The 20,072-nt window shown below is 44.1% G+C and overlaps 1 protein-coding gene across 12 annotated transcripts in view; it reads left to right on the top strand.

Annotated features, from left to right (window-relative positions):
- Positions 1–20,072, top strand: part of LOC132836039 (EVI5-like protein) — a 313,206-nt gene that overhangs the window by 72,035 nt on the left and 221,099 nt on the right. For 9 of the 12 annotated variants that reach the window (XM_060855261.1, XM_060855266.1, XM_060855271.1 and 6 more), the window contains one exon: positions 6,531–6,629. The exons of 1 other annotated variant lie outside the window; for it this stretch is intronic. The gene's annotated coding sequence lies outside the window, so the exon portion shown is untranslated. The remainder of the gene's footprint in view (positions 1–6,530; positions 6,630–20,072) is intronic. 2 more of the 12 variants (XM_060855263.1, XM_060855262.1) reach the window with 1 other exon arrangement.

Raw genomic sequence — 20,072 nt, 5'->3', positions numbered from 1 at the left:
AACTGCCATGTTTGCAACATTACAACTGACTCTGCTTCAAAGGTACCGAGCTGGCTGTAAAGAACATGTTATGGGGCAGGGCTAGGTAATTCAGCCCTCCAGATCTGCTCCTCCATTCAGTACAATGGTGGCTGATTTTCACCTTGGCCTCAATTCCACTTTCCTGCTCTCTCTCCCCAATACACTCCAACATCTTACTATTTAAAAGTCTCTACCTCCTCAAATTTATTCATTGTCCAAGCATCTGCCACACTCTGGGGTAGTGAATTCCAGAGAAGGAGCTTCGGTTTTAAATCTGCTGGCCCCTATCTTGTTTGAGATTGTCCCCATGAGGAAATGTCCATTTTGTCAATCCACTTAGGCATCTTGTATTCCTAAACGAGATCCCCCCTCATCCTTCTAAACTCATATATCCAGACAGACACATTTCCCTGGATCCCATGCCTTCTAACTTTGAGCCTCCCACGGAGAACACTATCAAAAGCCTTACTGAAATCCAGATACACCACATCCACTGCTCAACCTTCGTCAACTTGTCTCATCACATCCTCAGAGAACTCAGTAAGGCTTGTGAGGCATGACCTGCCCCTCACAAAGCCATGCTAACTCTCTTTAATCTCATAGGTTTTTCCAAATAGTCATAAATTCATTCTCTTGGATTCTTTTCCAGTACCTTGCTTACCACAGACATAAGACTAACTGGTCTGTTATTCCCAGGGATTTCCCTATTCCAACCATCCGGCACTACTCCTGTGCAGAGTGAGGATGTAACTATCATCACCAGAGGCGGAGTAATCTCCTTCCTAACTTCCCGTAGTAACCTTGGATCTATCTGGTCTGGCCCTGGGCACTTGCCTATCTTAATACCTCCCAGAATTTCCATTACATCCAATTCTTTAATATCAGCCTGTTCAAGCCTATTAACCCGGTCCACGGGGTTCTCGCTATCAACATGGTCCCCCTCTCTAGTGAATACTGAAGCAAAGAACTCATGTAGGGCCTTCCCTACCTCTTCAGACTCCAGACACAAGTTCTCTCCCTATCCCTAATCAGCCCTACACTCTCTGATCATTCTCTTATTCCTCATGTACATATAGAACACCTTTGGGTTTCCCTGATCCTTCCCCCTCCTAGCTCTCCTCAGTCCATTTTGAGTTCTTTCCTAGCTACCCTGTAATCCTCTAAAGCTGGGCTAGATCCTCGCTTCCTCAGCCTTAAGCTTCCTTCTTCCTTTTGATGAGAAGCTGCTCCTCTGTTGTTATCCAAGGTAGTTAGGAGATCAAATGTTAAGGAAAAGTATCGAGTTAATGGCAGGACCTTGAACAGCATTGATGAACCCCAAGGTCCCTATGTACAAGTCCATAGCTCTCTGAAAGTGACCACCGAAGTAGATAATTTAGTATATTTGGCATTTAGCACACTTGCTTTATTGGTTCTGGAATTGAGTACAAGAGTCAGGATGTCATGTTGCAGTTTTATAAAACTTCGCTCAGGCCACACTTAGAGTATTGTGTTCAATTCTGGTCATCACATTACAGGAAGGATGTGGAGGCTTTGGAAAAGGTGTGGAGGAGGTTTACCAGGATGCGGCCTGGATCAGAGGGTATCAGCTAGAAAAAGCAGGTTGTTTTCTGTGGAGCCATGGAGGCTGAGGGGAGACGGGGGAGACTCCATCGAATTTAGTAAAATTGAGATGGATAGTTAGGGTTAATGGTCAGATTTTTTTTTCTTTCTTTTTCCCTCCAGGGATGAAATGCCTAAAACTAGGGAGAATGCATTTAAGGTGAGGGGGGAGTGGTGGGGGAAGCTCAAAGATGAGATGAGGGGCAAACCTTTTTTCCCCAGTGTAGTAGGAGTCTGGAATGTACTGTCAGGGGTGGTGGTGGAGGCAGATACGGATAGGGGCATTTAAGAGACTTTCAGGTAAGCACATAAATATGTCAGCAGTGGGGGGATATGGACCAAAGGCAGACAGAAAGGAGTATTTTAACTTGGCATCATGTTTGGCACAACACTGTGGGCAGGAGGGCTTGTTCCTGTGCTGTATTGTTCTATGTTCTTTGTAAACCTGTTTTTTCAACACTTTGCCTGGAGCCTTGTGTGCTATGGCATTTCAAGTGTTTATGTATACACTTAAATGTTGAGAGTTCCTACATTTACCATCTCTTCCAGATACACATCACCCTCTGGATGTAAAACTTTGACCTCCAATTCCTCTGAGTCATCTTTTTGTATTAAACTGGTTCCCCCACTTACTGTCCCATCTATTGAGGAGAAATGGGTAATCCTACCTCCCATTTCTATGCCTCTAAACTTTGTACACCTCAATCGGGTTGTCACACAGTCTCAGTGCTGGAAGGAAAATGACTAATCCCTATCTAGTCTCTCTCTTCATGGCTCAATTCAATATCCTGGTGAATCCCTTCTACCTAGAGCAATCACATCCTTTCTGTAATGCACTTACTGGAATTGTACACATTATTCCAGCTGTGGCCTAACTAATATTTCATTCAGCTTCTTCATAACTTCCCTGCTTTTGCATTTAATACCTCCACTTTTATATAAGCAAGTATCCTTTCTTGAACAACCTTTATCCACCTGTCCTACCTTTGAGGATCTGTGCACATACACCCCAAGGTCAATCTGATCCTCTGTTTCCTAGAGTCCTGCTGTTCATCATATTTCCTTCCTTTATTAGTGCTAGCAAATGCATCACCTTGCACTTTTGTTGTATTCTTTTAAAAAATTTTTCCCACAAGTTTACAAAAGAAACCAAAAAAAACCCAAGTATTTATTGATATACAGTTAAATCTTAAATAAATGGTAACCAAAATCTATCAAACAAGAAAACAGAAATACCAAGAGAAAAAATAAGACAAAACCCAAATAAATACTCATCTAACTTACAGCTAGCCAGAGTGTGTCATTAAAATTCTTACATTATTCAAGAGAGAGAAAAAAAATCCAACGGGTAACACACAAATTGAGCAGTGATATACATGCTCGGAATGTGTTAACATCAGATCACAACAAAACCCATATTTATCCAAAACATCCCGAGCATAGAGCATATAAAATTCACAAAAATAAAAGCTCTTTAGTTCATTCAGATCAATATAATTTAAAAAATTATTTCTAAATAGTAAAAAAAAGTATAAAACATATTTAAATGGAGATCTTCCCCCTTATTCCCAGGGGGCATCACTTCTTTTTCAAAAAAACCCATCATAACCTCTCCCAACCAGTGCTCTATCCTTGACCCAGGCACCCCAAGGATGAATAAATAAGTCCTCCTTCCCACCCCCCCAGAGATAATATTAACAGTAAGATAATGAAAGAAAAAAAAGGGGGGGTAGACCGAGGTGGGGGTAGGTCAAAACAACATCAATTAACTCCTATAGTTTGTCTAAGAGAGTCCAAAAGTTCCTTGGCCTTCTCTGGTGATCCGAAGTTATACACAGACCCTTCATGGCTATAGCGTAGTATAGCTGGATAGCGCAAGGAGTATTGAATGTTTAAATCCCTTAAACACTACTTTGCTTCATCAAACGCCTTCCTCTTTCGAACCAAAGCTGGGGAAAAGTCCTGAAATAACATGATCTTGGATCCTTTGAGTCAAGGCTTGTGGATCTTTCCCAAGATTTCTGGAAGCTTCCAAAAGCATCTGTCTCCCCTTACAGCTCTGCAGCTGGAACAGGACCGGGTGTGGGCGCTGGTTTGATCCGGGCCCACATATTGCAACCCGATAGGCCCATTCTACCCTTACCTGGCCTGATCCAGCCTCCAGATTCAATAACTGTGGAAGCTACTGGTCAAGGAACCTTGTAAACTGGCTGCCTTCTTCCCGTTCGAGAAGGCCCAGCAAACGAATATTTTTTCGATGATCTTGATTCTCGTGGTCGTCAATGTGGTTCTCTAAGGTCCCGGACTCGCTGCTCGAGAGTCCGGACCCGATCCACGGTCAATTCTGCAATGGCCTCTGAGGTCGCGGCCTTTAGCTCCGCCCCTCCGACTCGACATTCAATTTCATCGATGTCTTGGCTGTGCTTTTGTAGCGCGGCCGAGAGTGAATTCCACCGACTTCGGGACTCTTCTATGAAAGCATTGATCTTCGCGTTAAGTTTGGAGATTATTTCCGTAGGTAAGTCCCCCGGGGGGCGGCAGACGCCTCTGCTGGAGCTGGGGAGGGTGGGGGAGGGGCTCCTGCCTGCTGAGAACTGCGGGCTCCTTTCCCCCTAGTCATTTTTACAGGAGACTGAACTGTATACATTTAGTACTAAACCACTAATTACATTAAATAACAGCTATTTTTAATTGATTTGGTGAGTGTGGTGGGGGAGGGCGGCCCACTTTGTCTTGGTCTTGGAGGAGCACTATAGACTCAGACTTGCTGAGTTGCCGCCATCTTGGATCTCCACCTCGCACTTTTTAAACGATCAACTTCTATTTGTCACTGTTTGGCCCATTGCCATACCGTCGATTTCTGTGTCCCATGTGAAGGTGCTGATCAAACCTGGTAGATTTATGCCTAGATCTTTAACATACCTTAAAAAGCAGCAAGAGACCCAGCACTGAATCCTTTGGTATGCCGCTGGATGTAAGCTTCTGGTCAGTGTCAAAAACTTGTCAAGACCCTCACAGTAGTCCATGGAAACTGCTTTATCTTCCTGTACACACCTAGTTGTTCCTCAAAAAAATTAATCTGATTTGTTGGACATGATATATCCCCCAATAAAGCCTATTCTTAGTTATTCCTCGCCTCTTCAGGTGGAGGAAAACCTTAACTTTTTTTTCTGACAATTTCCCTACTGTTACTGTTAGACTCTCCGGCTTCTAGTTTCCTGGTTCATCCCGACTACCCTTCTTGGAAAAAATGGTACCATGTTAACTGTCCTAACTGTTAACTGTCATCTGGCAAAGGAGCAGCACTCCGAAAGCTTGTGATTTCAGATAAACCTATCGGACTATCACCTGGTGTCATGTGACCAGGGACAATTAGATTACTTACAGTGTGGAAACAGGCCCTTCGGCCCAACAAGTCCACACCGACCCATTGAAGCGTAACCCAGTCAGACCCATTCCCCTAATTTACCCCTTCACCTAACACTACGGGCAATTTAGCATGGCCAATTCACCTGACCTGCACATTTTTGGACTGTGGGAGGAAACCGGAGCTCCCGGAGGAAACCCACGCAGACACGGGGAGAACGTACAAACTCCACACAGTCAGTTGCCTAAGGCGGGAATTGAACCCGGGTCTCTGGTGCTGTGAGGCAACAGTGCTAACCACTGTGCCACCGTGCCGCCCAAATGTGGAAACTAATGTCAGAGCTCCTACAATCTCTGCCTTTGTACCCAGCAATGGCCTGGAATGCATCTTGTCCAGGCTTCAGGCCCTATCCATTTTCAAGTACTCCTCTGCTCTTGATGCTAATTTATTCAAATATTCCATAGTCCCTCTTCCTGATTTCTAAACATGGTCCTTCTCTTTGGTGAATAGCAAAGCAAAGTACTCATTTAAAATCTCAGCTATACCTTTTAGCTTCATACACACTTTGGTCCCTACTCATAGAATCCCTGCACTATGGAAAGAGGCCATTTGGTCTATTGTGTTTACACTGACCCTTCAAACACCGTCCCTCTCCGTATCCCTGTATGTTGTGTGTGTTTTTTTCATAAAGACCAAAGTGGGACTATGGTTGAACTGAGAAGGGTCCAGATACAGGAATCATTGAGTGGGTGAACAGGTACCAAACAGAAAGTTAATGTAGTACTTACGTTTGTGAAAGGAATTCAGGTGAGTGGAAAAAGTGTAATAGCTGCCTGATTCTGGGACATAAAGGATTTGGTTAAATAGATGAAGTTAATATTTCCCACCCACGTCTGGGTGAGGTGCTTCACACAGTTAAGAAAAACTTTCTCCTGGTGATAACTCGAGAGCCTGGGGAGACACTTACATTAATCATGAGGTTGTTCAGAAGTGATGTCAGCATTCATGATGTTGTAGTAACGGTAGATTCAGAGAGATGTAAGGTTTTGTTTTTGGAGTTTAAATGGAATGTCAGGACATTCTGACCAAGTGGATTATTTCGATTTCACCTGAGCAGTGGGAGGATTGGGCAGAAACATGAGCCAGCGTGATCTATCTGACTGACTCGGTGACTCCAGTGGGCCCCTCTGCAGCTGTGTGATTTGTTTCTAACCTGGAGAGTACACCATGAAGAAGCATTTTGCACTTGGGTTTCTGTTCTCATCTATAATTCACTGCTCAATTAGCCGTAAAGTTGTCATTGTCCATATGTTGATCATCCGATTTTGCATGGTGAGGGTTTGCTGAGAAGATGGGGTAGATGGAAGAATTGTCATTTTGTCAAAGATGCAAACGCAGCACTAGATTAGAATTTATCTTCAGGTATTCAGTTTGGCAAATGGAGATACCTTGAGCTTTTCTGAAAGACAGACAATGCATTGATTGGTCATTGAGTGGTTGTAAATATAATTAACTATTTATTTTCTATTTATATTCAAAGCAGTTTGAACATTTGGGGCCAAGATTATCGCAATCAATTTATTAGCAGCAGGAACGCTGCACTAAATCAGAGGTTCCAGTTAATGCTTCATTGCCTCAGGTGAACATTTTGTTTTATATGTTTTTGATATTTTGACAAGAATAAAATAAGACATACTCAGGTGCTGTGTTATTCCTGTTTATTCTCAAACAAAAAAAGGTTGCTGGAAAAACTCAGCAGGTCTGACAACATCTATGAGGAGAAATCGAAGGTAATGTTTCTGGACCGGTGAATTTTCCTCCAAACAACACCAGACCTGGAACACATGAACTCTGATTTCTCCTCACCAATGCTGCTGAACTTTTCCAGCAACCTCTGTTTTTGTTTCTGATAGACAGCATCTGCAGTTCTTTTGGTTTTTAGCCTGTTTATTCTCTGTTGACCTTGAGTGTTTTAACTTGATACGATAGATTTGATCTGTCAAATGGCAGCATGCGATAAGTTTCAGGAAGTGAGGATTCTTTGTTGGACCCAGGACCCCACCACACTTCTGTAGTCAGTGGGCAGGTAAAGCACTGTAGCATGTTGGTCCAGAGATATGATTTAGATTAGATTCCCTACAGTGTGGAAACAGGCCCTTCGGCCCAACAAGTCCACACTGACCCTCCGAAGAGTAACCCACCCAGACCCATTCCCCTACTCCCTACTAATGCACCTAACACTATGGGCAATTTAGCATGGCCAATTCACCTGACCTGCATATCTTTGGACTGTGGGAGGAAACCAGAGCACCCGGAGGAAACCCACGCAGACACGGGGAGAAATTACAAACTCCACACAGACAGTCACCCGAGGCTGGAGTCGAACCAGGGTCCCTGGTGCTGTGAGGCAGCACTGCTAACCACTGAGCCACCGTATGCTTAGTGAAATGACGATTCCCCCAGCTCCAGTGCCTGGCGCAAAAGCCAGACATGCTCGTTGTGCTTCAGCAGCTGTTCCCAAGTATAAGATTATGCTTTGCATCAAAACGTACCTAACACATTGGTAAAATGATTTTTTGACACTTCAGAATGAACAGATAATTGATTAAAAGAGTTTCAAAACCACTGTTAGAATGTGGAACAGTACAGCACAGGCACAGACCCTTTGGCCCATGATGTTGTGCTGAATATGATGCCTGCCCTTGGTCTGTAACCCTCCGTTCCTTACAAACTCATGTGCTTATCTAAAACATCCCTTTAAACACCCTGACCATATCTGCCTACACTATCACTGACACTGTGTTCCAGACTCCTACCAGTCTATGTTTATTAAAAAAAAACTTGCCCCCCACATCTGTTTTGGATTTCCCCCCTCTCACCTTAAATGTGCCCCCCCCCCCCTAGTTTTAAACTTTGTGAAAAAGGGTTCTGGCTGTCAATGCTATCTATGTATCTCATAATTTTAGAGACTTCTCCCCTCAGCCTCTACTGATCCAGAGAAAACAACCTGAGTTTTTCTAGCCTCTCGTTTTCAGTCATACCCTCTAATCCGGGCAGCATGCTGGTAAACCTCCCCTGCACCCTCTCCAAAGCCTCCTCCACATCCTGTCTGTAATGTGGTAACCAGAATTGTTCATTGAAAAGAAAATTGTCGCAAAGCTCAAGAATTGGAAGTGTATTTCCAGGAATGGAATGTTTTATTTCAGGTCAGACACTTTTTGGATTTGTTACCATCTCAACCTTTTTTGAAATTGAAATGCAAAACCATTTTTGACCTAAGCTTGGATGCTCCTTTCGTATCTACTCTGGAGTTGGTTGATTCTGTTTGTGTTTGTCCTTGGTGAGTAATGTTTGGATGGAGTGTCCCCTTTGTGAATAAAAGCAAGAACAAGTAGAAACAGTGGATCATTCGAACTGTTCTCACTGTCATTTGGAGTTAGTTGAGCTGACCACATCATGGGTATTAAATTTAGCATGATCCTTTTTCCCTCACCCATATTCCAGATGAATATTTCTCAATTTTTTTCTTCTACTGGAGTTTTGCTGCTATGCAGATCAGTACAGACTGTGCAGTCTGTTACCTCACCCACACAGTCATTCATTCCAGTGAGTGTATAGGTATGAAGACCAGACACGTTCACTGAACCTGATCAGACATCCCCAAGTAAGAAGTAAATCTGAGGTGTTTAAGCAGTAGTATTTCCTTTTGAGTTGTTCAGTCTCCAAAGATTCATGGACAGATTATGCTCTGCTACTTTATGCTCTTGGATTATGTTCAGATTATGGTCTTTGAGCTGCTGCTGAAGTGTGCTTACTGGTATTGGGAGAGGGTTGCTACCTTGCGGGGAGGGATAGGGGAAAGATGATGTGCTTCATGGCTCGGGGTGATAGCGTAGGCTCTGACATCAACCTTCCGCCATGAGGGCATACTGTTCTTAACCCGAGCCCTGCCATTCATTGAATCCCCCACAGTGTGGAAACAGGCTGGTTGGCCCAATAGATTGATATTGACCCTCCGAAGAACCTCCCACCCAGACCCATTCCCCTACTCTATTACTCTATATTTCTCCTAACCTACACTTCCCTGAACACAATGGGACAATTTAGCATGGCAAATTTGCCTCTCCTGCATATCTTTGGATTGTGGGAGGAAACCGGAGCACCCGGAGGAAACCCACACAGACACTGGGAGAATGTGCAAACTCCACACAGGCAGTTGCCCGAGGCAGGAGTCTAACCTGGGTCCCTGGCGCTGAGGTAGCAGTGCTAACCACTGAGCCAGGGTGCTGCCTGTTGACATCAGTTGATTCAGTACGGATTCGTGGTTGAGCCTAGGTATATTCTGGTACTTAACCTAGATTAATTAGTATCTCTCTATATTACAGTCTGTCTGATCATACCTACTGTATCCTTTATGGAATATAGTACTGATCTACCAAAGACCCATCATCTCATTTCCTGGAGTATCATAGTCCTGCAGTTCCCTTCTCTGACGCTGCAAGCGTGGCCTATTTCCAACTGCAGTGAGCACAGGGAAACAAAATGAAGTGGTTTTCTGTGGCTCTCGAGTGTTTAGAGGAAATACTCTACCTCATCCAGAAGGTTCCTCTGACAATTGGTGTCCCTTGAAGTTCTAGCTTTCCCACTACCATGACCAGGCATTCACTGATAAAGTCGTTACCTCTGGCTTGTAAGCTGAACGTGGGATGCTTGCTGCATCCTGGGGTGGCTCACAGAGTCAGGGCCACCTGTTTAATACTTTAAAGACTAATTGATGCAAATCTATTTAAATTGATTTCTGGCTGCCATTATGAACTGTTTGTTAGATTGTTGGAATGAACTGGCTTGCTCTCACTTTGAACAGCGCAAACGCCTTCATTACATTAAATACTTAACAGGAGCTGTGTTCCACATTCCACATTAAAACAAGTTGGGTGTGAAATGGTGGAAGTGTAGAGGAGGCAGTGCCAAGAAAAGCTGTATAATAAAAGAACATCTACACTTGTGATGGTCCAAAATTGATTTCATTTCCCTGTGCTGGTAAGGAGTGCACGTGAATTTCATGGATTTTAGTGCTTCACGACTTGATATCACGGGTACAGTGTCCTACATATCATCACCCTCTGAAGCAGCTATTAGTCACCGTCTATTGACTGGATGTGTGGAGGAGTTTTACTGGTTCGTGTTTGCGAAGCTGAAAGTGGCAGGCAGTCAGTGTTGTACTGCAGTGTGAAATCTAAACCTAGCAACCTGAGTGAATTAATAACTTCATTACTCGGGCCTTGAAATGAGGAAATTCAAGTTTCTAGAGACAGAATAAAATTGTATCATACTGTCAATGTTTCCTGGCTATTATCATTGCAGTTTGTTTGTAAGAAAATCCAGTCTGGTAATTGGGGCTTTGTTTAGAAAGCTAGGACCTGGGAGCTGAAGCAGGCATGCAGTCCCACAGGCCTGCTCTGGCCAGGACACGCTGACTCTCGATCTCCATGCCAAATTCCTGCTTTCTCTTCCCTTCCCTTGATGCCTTCCAAATCTTAAAAATGTATTTATCAGTTTCTTTATTATGCTCAGTGACCTAGTCTCCACAGTCTGTTGCAATTCACTATCTTGAGGGAAGAAATATTTTCTCAGCTCACTCCTGAATGGTCCAACTGAGCTGCCTGGACGGTCCAAAATAAACCCAACAACTGCGGATCCTGGAAATGACCAGCAGAAAACAAATTGTTGGAAAGTTCAGCAGGTCTGCCAGTGTCTGTCAAGGAATCCGAGTTAACTCCGTTAACGGCGTTCTGAAAGAGTGTCACTCGACTTGAAATGTTGACTCTGATTTCTCTCCACAGATATTGCCAGACTTGCTGAGTTTTTCCAGCAGTTTCTATTTTTCTTGCTGAGACTGTGTACCCTGATTCGAGAACTCTCCAAGGGGAAACATCCTCCCTGCACATGGTCTGTCCGGCCCTGTTAGAATTTTATCCTGTTTCCACTGGGCCTGCTTTCACTAATCTCTGCTCATCGCGAAGATCTGCTATCCCTGAGATATCAGCCTTAGTGAACCTTCACTGCACTCTCTCTTTGGCAAGTACATCTTCTCTTGGATGGGGAGAGTACAGGTGCATGTCTCAACAAGGCATGGTATAAATATAGTAAAACATCCTTGCTTCGCAATGTAAATCCTCTTGCACTGAAGGCCAAAACACCATTTGTTGTATTACCTGTTTACTTTCATTGGCTGGGATACGAGGGCACCCACGTTCTTTTGTGCATCCAGCTTTCCCTATATAATTAGCATGGAAAATACAGGCAGAAATACGTCATTTGACCTTTGAAGCTAACTCTGCTATTCAATACGGTGGCTGTTCACCCAACTCATTACCCTATTCTTGCTTTTTATTTATACCCTTTGATCACTTTAAGCCATACAAACTATATCGCGCTCCTTCTTAATAACAGGACATTACAGTGCAGTACAGGCCCTTCGGTCCTCAATGGTTTCACAGGTCGCCCCAACAATCTGAAGCCCATCTAACCCACACTATTCCATTCTTGTCCTTTGCCTATTCAATGACCATTTAAATGCCCTTAAAGTTGGCGAGTCTACTACTGTTACATTTCAGTGTTTTGGGTTCAACTGCTTTTCTGTGGAATATTTCCATAGGGTCACTATTCTGTGTGTGAGGACGTGTCTTCTCACTGCAGTCCTACATGGTCAAGTCCCTATCCTGTCACCCTGGTTCTGGACTTCTCAGGAACATCCATCCTGCATTTACTCTCTCGTTATATTAGACTTTCCCAGGTTTCAATGAGATCCCTCCCCTCCTCCTGAACTCCAGGAAGTGTAGTCCTAACTGGGGCTCCAGCTCCTACCCTCATCCCTTACATCTCCACACTCATTGACTAAGTTGAATTTTTGTCCCGAGGGTACACAACCCATTTGCACATTTCATCTCATCCTCACACTGGTAATTTATCTTATCACTGTTTATCACCACAGTCACCAACATCACCACACCTCCAGAGCATGGATTTACATAGATCAATTTTACACTTGACTTACACATTTTATACTTCCTTGCAATTGTAGCCTGTTTCATTACTGTGGGCGCAATAGTTGTTCCAACCCAGCCCAGCAATCAGTATGCAAAATCTTTGTTTCCCTCCCTCCACAGGCATACACCATCCTCGGAGACCAAACCTGTACACGAGTATTGGAAAAGATCCTTAGGGATTGGGTTTACTCTCGTTTGGAAAAATATGATCTTGCCAGCGATAGGCAGCATGGCTTTGTGTGGGGAAGGTTGTATTTTGAGGAAGTGAGAAAGGTGATTGAGGGAGTGGTAGTAAGTGTTGTTGTCTGATGGCAGACTGGGACAAAAGGTGAAGCCACATTGGATCTGTGGTGAGCTGGTAAGATGGATATAGACTAGTTTGGCCATAGATGGATAGCAATGGAAGGGTATTTTTCTGACTATAGATCAGTGACCAGTGGTGTTCGGCAGGGATCAGTGTAGGGATGCCTATTGTCTGTTTGGAAGATAACGTAGATGGCCTGATTAGTAAGTTTGCAGATGACTCTCCGATTGGGGGAGCTGTGGATAGTGAGGAGGATTGCCAGAGGACACAGTAGGATATAGATAAGCTGGAGACTTAAGTAGAGAAATGGCAGCTGGAGTTAAAGCCAGACAAATTTTGGAAGCTCTAGTGCAGAAGAGGTGTATGCAGTAAATGGCAGACTCCATAGTAGCATCAATGCAGCAACACGAGTGAATAAGGTGATCAAGAAGGTACATGGTACACTTAACCTTCATCGGTTGGGGCTTAGAGAGTAAACATTGACGAGTCATGTTGCAGCTGTATCAAACTCTGGGCCACATTTGAAATATTGTCTACAGTTCTGGTTGCCACACCACAGGAAGGATGTGCAGGGTTTCAACACCAGACAGAAACCGTTTACCACAATCCTGCCTGGATTGGAGAGTATTAGCTATGAGGAGAGATTGGAAAAAACCTGGATTGTTTTCACTTGAATGTCAAAGGATCAGGGGTGACTGATACAGGCTCACAAAATTGAGGGGCATGGATAGGATAGATGGTCAGAGTTTTTCCCAGAGTAGCAATATCAAATACCAAGGGGCAGAGGGTTAAGGAAAAACAGGGGTAAGTTTAAAGGAGATGTGAGAGGCGTGTTGTTTTCGAGTGGTTAGTGCATGGAATGCATTGCCCAAGGAGGTGGTGAACACTGTTATAATAGCAGTGTTTAAGAGGCAGATATAAGTCGGCAAAAGGCAGTATGTTGGTGTGCTCTGGATGATGCAGCGAGACATCCCTACTCCCATACTCTAATTCCCTGGCTGTAAAGACCCAACATACTGTTTGCTCACCTGGTGCACCTGTGTGCCTCCTTACAGCCACCCGTGGGAAAGAGCATCGAGGTCTTGCTGCATCTCTCCTTTCCCAACCTCTCCACTTTTTTCCGGTGGTAATTTGCCTTCTGGTTTTGCTACCTGAGTGGATAACCTCACATTTATCTACAGACGAACCTCGATTATCTGGCATTCAATTATCTGAATATCGGATTATCCGGCAAGATTGCACGGTCCCAATGCTTGGCTAACTGAACAAAATACTCCCTGTTTGTGTCTTTCGGATAATCGAGGTTCCTCTGTATATTGTACTTCATCCCCCATGTGTTTGCCTGCTCGCTCGACTTGTTGAAATTGCACTGAAGCACCTTTTGCATACTTCTCACAGTTCACCCACTCGGCTTTGTGTTGTCTGTAAGCTCCAGCCAATATTCTCTAAATCATTAACATACATTGAGAGTAGTTGGACAAACATTCGTTCATCTTTGTGGCAGCCCACTAGTCACTGGCTACCACTCAGGAAAAATATTCATTTATTCTGCTGTTTGTATCCAGGTCAGTACAGTGCCCTGATTCCATGGTCATTTCTTTGAGTCCTTATTGAAAGCTTTCTAGAAATCCAAGTAAGCCACATCCAGGCTGGAGGCCTGTGACCAGCAGTGTGCCACACCAATCCGTGCTGGGTCCACTGCTTTTTGTCATTTATATCAATACCTGAATGTGAACATTAGAGGTACAGTTGGAAAGTTTGCAGATGACATCAAAATTGGGTGTGTAGTGGACTTTGGTTACCTCAAAGTTCAATGGGACCTTGATCAGATGGGCCAGTGGGCTGAAGTGTGGTAAATGGAGTTTAATTTGGATAAATATGAGGGGCTGAATTTTGGAAAGGCCAATCAGAAGGTTGTGTTTGGTATGCTTTCCTTTATTGGTCAGAGTATTAAGTACAGGAGTTGGGAGGTCATGTTGAGGCTGTACAGGACATTGGTTAGGCCACTGTTGGAATATTGCCTAATCTCCTTCCTAGCAGAAGGGTGTTGTGAAACTTGAAGGGTTCAGAAAAGATTTAGAAGCATGTTGCCAGGGTTGGAGAATTTGAGCTATAGAGAGAGGTTGAATAGACTGGGGCTGTTTTCCCTGGAGCGTCAGAGGCTGCAGGGTGACCTTATAGAGGGACGTGGATAGACGTGGGGCGGAGGAGTCCAGAACTCGAGGGCATAGGTTTAGGGTGAGAGGGGAAAGATATAAAAGAGACCTACGAGGTAACTTTTTCAGAGGGTGGTGCATGTATAGAATGAACTGCCAGAGGAAGTGGTGGAGACTGGTACAATTGCAACATTTAAAAGGCATCTGGACAGGAAGGGTTGAGAAGGATGTGGGCCAAATGCTGGCAAATGGGACTAGGTAGACTTAGGATATCTGGTCAGGACTGAAGCGTCTGTTTCCATGCTGTACAGCTCTATCACCTATTAGCTCCCTTATGTAACTTTACTAGTTACATATTTTAAAAGTACCATTGGATTTGTCAAGCATATTATTTCCCTTTGGTAAATTCATCTTGACCCTATCTAATACTGTCATTGGTTTCCAAGTGTTCTGTTAAATATTTTAAATTGGAATCTAGTATTTTCACTGCTACTGAGACTGGCTAACAGCTCTGTTTTTCATTTCACTACTTTTTAAAAAAAAAAGTTGTGGGGTTACATTAGCTACCCGCTAATTTATTGAGATCTGTTCCAGCATCTGTGGGAACTTGAAGCATAGCCACCAATGCATCCACTACTTCTAGGGACACTTAAATGCTCTGTAATGTAGATTATCAGGCCCTGGGGATTTATTCATCTTTGATCCCATCAATTTCTTCAAAACTGTTTCCCTCCTAATACTCATTAGATCCTGCATTCCTGACATCTTTAAGATATTATTCACTTCGATCCTTGTGAAGACACGACCAAAATATGTGTCTAGAACGAAGAACAATACAACACAGGAACAGGCCCTTCGACTCTGCAAGTCTGCGCCGAGACAGTTTGCCTTTCCACGCTAAAACTGTCTTCACTTACAGGATCCGTATCCCTCTCTTCCTTTCCTATTCATGGATTTGTGCAGGTGCTTCCTGAACGTGTCGGGTGCTCGTTGTTGTGGTTCTGTTCGCCGAGCTGGGAATTTGTGTTGCAGACGTTTTGTCCCCTGTCTAGGTGACATCCTCAGTGCTTGGGAGCCTCCTGTGAAGCGCTTCTGTGATCTTTCCTCCAGCATTTGTAGTGGTTTGTCTCTGCCACTTCCGGTTGTCAGTTCCAGCTGTCCACTGCAGTGGCCGGTATATTGGGTCCAGGTTGATGTGTTTGTTGATAGAATCTGTGGATGAGTGCCATGCCTCTAGGAATTCCCTGGCTGTTCTCTGTTTGGCTTGTCCTATAATAGTAATGTTGTCCCAGTCGAACGCATGTTGCTTGTCATCCGCGTGTGTGGCTACTAAGGATAGCTGGTCGTGTCGTTTCGTGGCTAGTTGGTGTTCATGGATGCGGGTTGTTAGCTGTCTTCCTGTTTGTCCTATGTAGTGTTTTGTGCAGTTCTTGCATGGGATTTTGTACACTACATTGGTTTTGCTCATGCTGGGTATCGGGTCCTTTGTCCTGGTAAGTTGTTGTCTGAGAGTGGCTGTTGGTTTGTGTGCTGTTATGAGTCCTAGTGGTCGCAGTAGTCTGGCTGTCAGTACAGAAATGCTCCTGATGTATGGGAGTGTGGCTAGTCCTTTGGGTTGTGGCATGTCCTCGTTCCATTGTCTTTCCCTTAGGCACCTGTTGATGAAATTGCGGGGTATCCCTGTTTTTGGCGAATACCTTGTATAGGTGTTCTTCTTCCTCTTTTTGCAGTTCTGGTGTACTGCAGTGTGTTGTGACCCTTTTGAACAGTGTCTTGATGCAACTTCTTTTGTGTGTGTTGGGGTGGTTGCTTTCGTAGTTCAGGACTTGGTCTGTGTGTGTGGCTTTCCTGTATACCTTTGTGCTGAATTCTCCATTCGGTGTTCTCTGTACCATCACGTCTAGGAATGGGAGTTGGTTGTCCTTTTCTTCCTCTCTCGTGAATCGGATTCCTGTGAGTGTGGCGTTGATGATCCGGTGTGTGTTCTCTATTTCTGTGTTTTTAATGATTATAAAGGTGTCATCTACATAGCTGACACTGAGTTTGGGTTGAATTTGCGGTAAGACTGTTTGTTCTAACCTTTGCATTACTGCTTCTGCTATGAGTCCGGAGATGGGTGAGCCCATGGGGGTGCCATTGATTTGTTCATATATCTGGTTGTTGAATGTGAAGTGTGGTGTGAGGCACAGGTCCAGTAGTTTAAGTATGCCGTCTTTGTTGATAGGTTCAACGTCCTGTTGTCTGTTCTGTATGTCCAGCAGGTTGGATATTGTTTCTCTGGCTAGGGTTTTGTCGATAGAGGCGAACAGTGCCGTTACATCAAATGAGACCATGGTTTCTTCCTTGTCGATGTGTATATTTCTGATGATGTCCAAGAATTCCTGTGTTGATTGTATCGAGTGTCTGGATCCGTTGATCAGGTGTTTCAGTTTTTGTTGTAGCTCTTTAGCCAGTTTGTATGCTGGTGTCCCTGGTAGTGATACTATGGGTCTGAGTGGAATGTCTGGTTTCTGTACTTTAGGTAGTCCATAGAATCTGGGGGTGTTGTTGCTTTCCGCTTTCATTCTCTGTAGGTCAGACCTGGTTTTTTTTTGTAGATTCCTCAGTGTGTTGTTTATCCTATTGGTGAGCTGTGGGGTGGGGTCAAATTCCCTCTTTTGGTAGATGTTGGTATCTGCAAGTAGTTGTGTTTTTTGGATGTAGTCTGCTTTGTCCAGGATGACTGTCATTCTGCCTTTGTCTGCTGGTAGTATGATTATGTTCTTATCGTTTCTTAGTGATTTTAGTGCTTCTTTCTCCTTGGTGTTGAGGTTGTGTGTTTGTCTTTTCCTTGTTATCATAGGTACAATACTTTGTCTCACTGTTTGTTGTGTCTCTTCTGTCAGTCCATTGTTCCTGAGTGTACATTCTAGTGCTGCTAGGAAGTCTGCTGTCTTGGCGCCCCTGTGGTTGTAGTTAAGTCCCTTGGCCAGTATTGTTCTTTCCGTGTCTGTGAGCTGTCTGTGGGAGAGGTTTCTAACCCAGCTGTGTGTTGTGGTGTCCTGTCTGTTGTGTGTTAGTTTGGCCATTTTTTTCTTTTAGTGCCGTTTTCTTTGCGGTGTGTGGTCCTGTTCTGTACTATGGTGACGGCCTGTTCTATGGTCCGGGTCCATTCCTGATTGGTGGTTTTTGAAATTAACGATTTTTGGCGTGCAATTTCTAGTCTGTGTTTGTGTAGTCTGTTATGTGCGTCTAATCATTAGATGGATCATCCTGAGTCCATTCTGTCTGGCTGTGTCCCTGGTTTGTGGTTTGTTGACTGGTGGTCTGTATCTGACACATGGTGGAAGGATTCGATTCTTTCGGCATTCATGCAGGAATCGGTGTTGTTCATATGTGGCGCTTAGGCGGTTAGCACAGGATTCCCATTTCCTGGCTTGTCTTAGTGTCTCTCGCCCATAGGTGTTCAAAGTTTGTGAGAAGATTTGTAGCTCGGGTGCTCGTTGTTGTGGTTGTGTTCACCGAGCTGGGAATTTGTGTTGCAGACGTTTTGTCCCCTGTCTAGGTGACATCCTCAGTGCTTGGGAGCCTCCTGTGAAGCGCTTCTGTGATCTTTCCTCCGGCATTTGTAGTGGTTTGTCTCTGTGCTTCCAGTTGTCAGTTCCAGCTGTCCGCTGCAGTGCCACCCTCAGACAACAACTCCCCAGGACAAAGGACCCGATACCCAGCAGGAGCAAAACCGACATAGTGTACAAAATCCCATGCAAGGACTGCACAAAACACTACATAGCACAAACAGGAAGACAGCTAACAACCCGCATCCATGAACACCAACTAGCCATGAAACGACACGACCAGCTATCCTTAGTAGCCACACACGCAGATGACAAGTAACATGAGTTTGACTGGGACAACACTACTATTACAGGACAAGCCAAACAGAGAACAGCCAGGGAATTCCTAGAGACATGGCACTCATCCACAGATTCTATCAACAAACACATCAACCTGGACCCAATATACCGGCCACTGCAGCGGACAGCTGGAACTGACAACCCAGAAGCGGCAGAGACAAACCACTACAAATGCCGGAGGAAACATCACAGAAGCGCTTCACAGGAGGCTCCCAAGCACTGAGGATGTCACCTAGACAGGGGACGAAACGTCTGCAACACAAATTCCCAGCTCGGCGAACACAACCAGAACAGAACTGTGTGCAATATTCCGAGTGTGGCCCAACTGAAGTTCGATCACTTGCTATTCTTCTTCTCAATGCCCATTCCAATGAAGGCAAACATGCCAGAAGCCTTTTTTTGACTTTACCTACCTGTGCTGCCACCTTCAATGATCTGGGGACCTGCACACCTAGATCCCTCTGCATGTCAATACTCCTGAGGGTTCTGCCATTCACTCTATCCTTTCCACCTGTACCTGACCTTCCAAAATGCATCACCTCCGATTTGTCTGGATTAGACTCCTCCCATTTTTCTGCTCATGCCTCCAATTGATATATATCCTGCTGTCTCCTCTGAGAATCCTCCTCACTATTCACAATACCATTAATCTTTGTATTGTCCACAAATTTAGTAATTAGACCAACTACATTTTCCTCCAAACCATTTATGTAGACCACAAACAGCAGAGATCCCAGCACTGCTCCCACTAGTCACAACCTTCCATTGTGAAAACCATCCTTCCGCCCCTACCCTCTGTCTCCTATCACTAAGCCAGTTTGGTTTAATTGGTTTGTCATTCCTTTGTTGCCCAATCCAACTTCTAATTCTGACTGTTAGGTCTTCACTAATCTTTTTCTCTTCACATATCCATGGAAGCTTTTACATTCAATGTTTACCTTCCCTGCAAGCGTACCGAGTTTTCCCCCTTTGCCCTCTTTTTTTCACTGAAATCTAAACTGATCCTAATTCTTATATCTACTGCTGGATTTTGGCCAGTTTCCCCTTTCTGACACAATTCCTAATTTCTCTTATCAGCTATTGTTTGGCTATGTTTCCCATTGTTTTAGTGGCAGACAGGAATGCACAATTGTTGTATTTGTTTCATACGCTGTTTAAATGTTTGCCATGCCTATCCGCTGTCAACCCTTTTAAGTCATTCTCCCTAATTTCTCATAGTTAGGTTGCCTCTTGTGCTTTTTAAACAATACTGTAACTTTTTTTGTTTTTCAGTCCAAAGTGTATAACTCCTACTTAGCCATGTTATGCTGCATCTTCCATGTGTTTACCCCTGCACTCAGCTTGTTAGATTGCCCTGAAGAATCTTTGCATCCTCCTCATAACCATGCCCAGTTTTGTGCTAATTTTATTGAATACTGCTTGTGGTACAGTAACTGTGGCATCTGATTGAATTCTGTTCTTGACATATTACTGAAATTATTCCGACTGTGGAGTTTGAATTGAATTAGCTTTATTGTCACATATTCACCTGAGTGTAATGAAAAGTTTACAAGTCACCACTTATGGCACCATCATATGTATAGATTCTTCAGTTTTGTGCTCTGTGAGGCTACTGTGTCAACTGGCAGAGGCAGGGGTGTGTGTGTGTGTGTGGGGGGGGGGGGGGGGGGAAGGAGAGGA

Source organism: Hemiscyllium ocellatum, chromosome 45 (assembly GCF_020745735.1).
Source record: "Hemiscyllium ocellatum isolate sHemOce1 chromosome 45, sHemOce1.pat.X.cur, whole genome shotgun sequence".
Taxonomy (NCBI): Eukaryota; Metazoa; Chordata; class Chondrichthyes; order Orectolobiformes; family Hemiscylliidae; genus Hemiscyllium; species Hemiscyllium ocellatum.
This window is presented reverse-complemented; position numbering and strand designations above follow the sequence as displayed.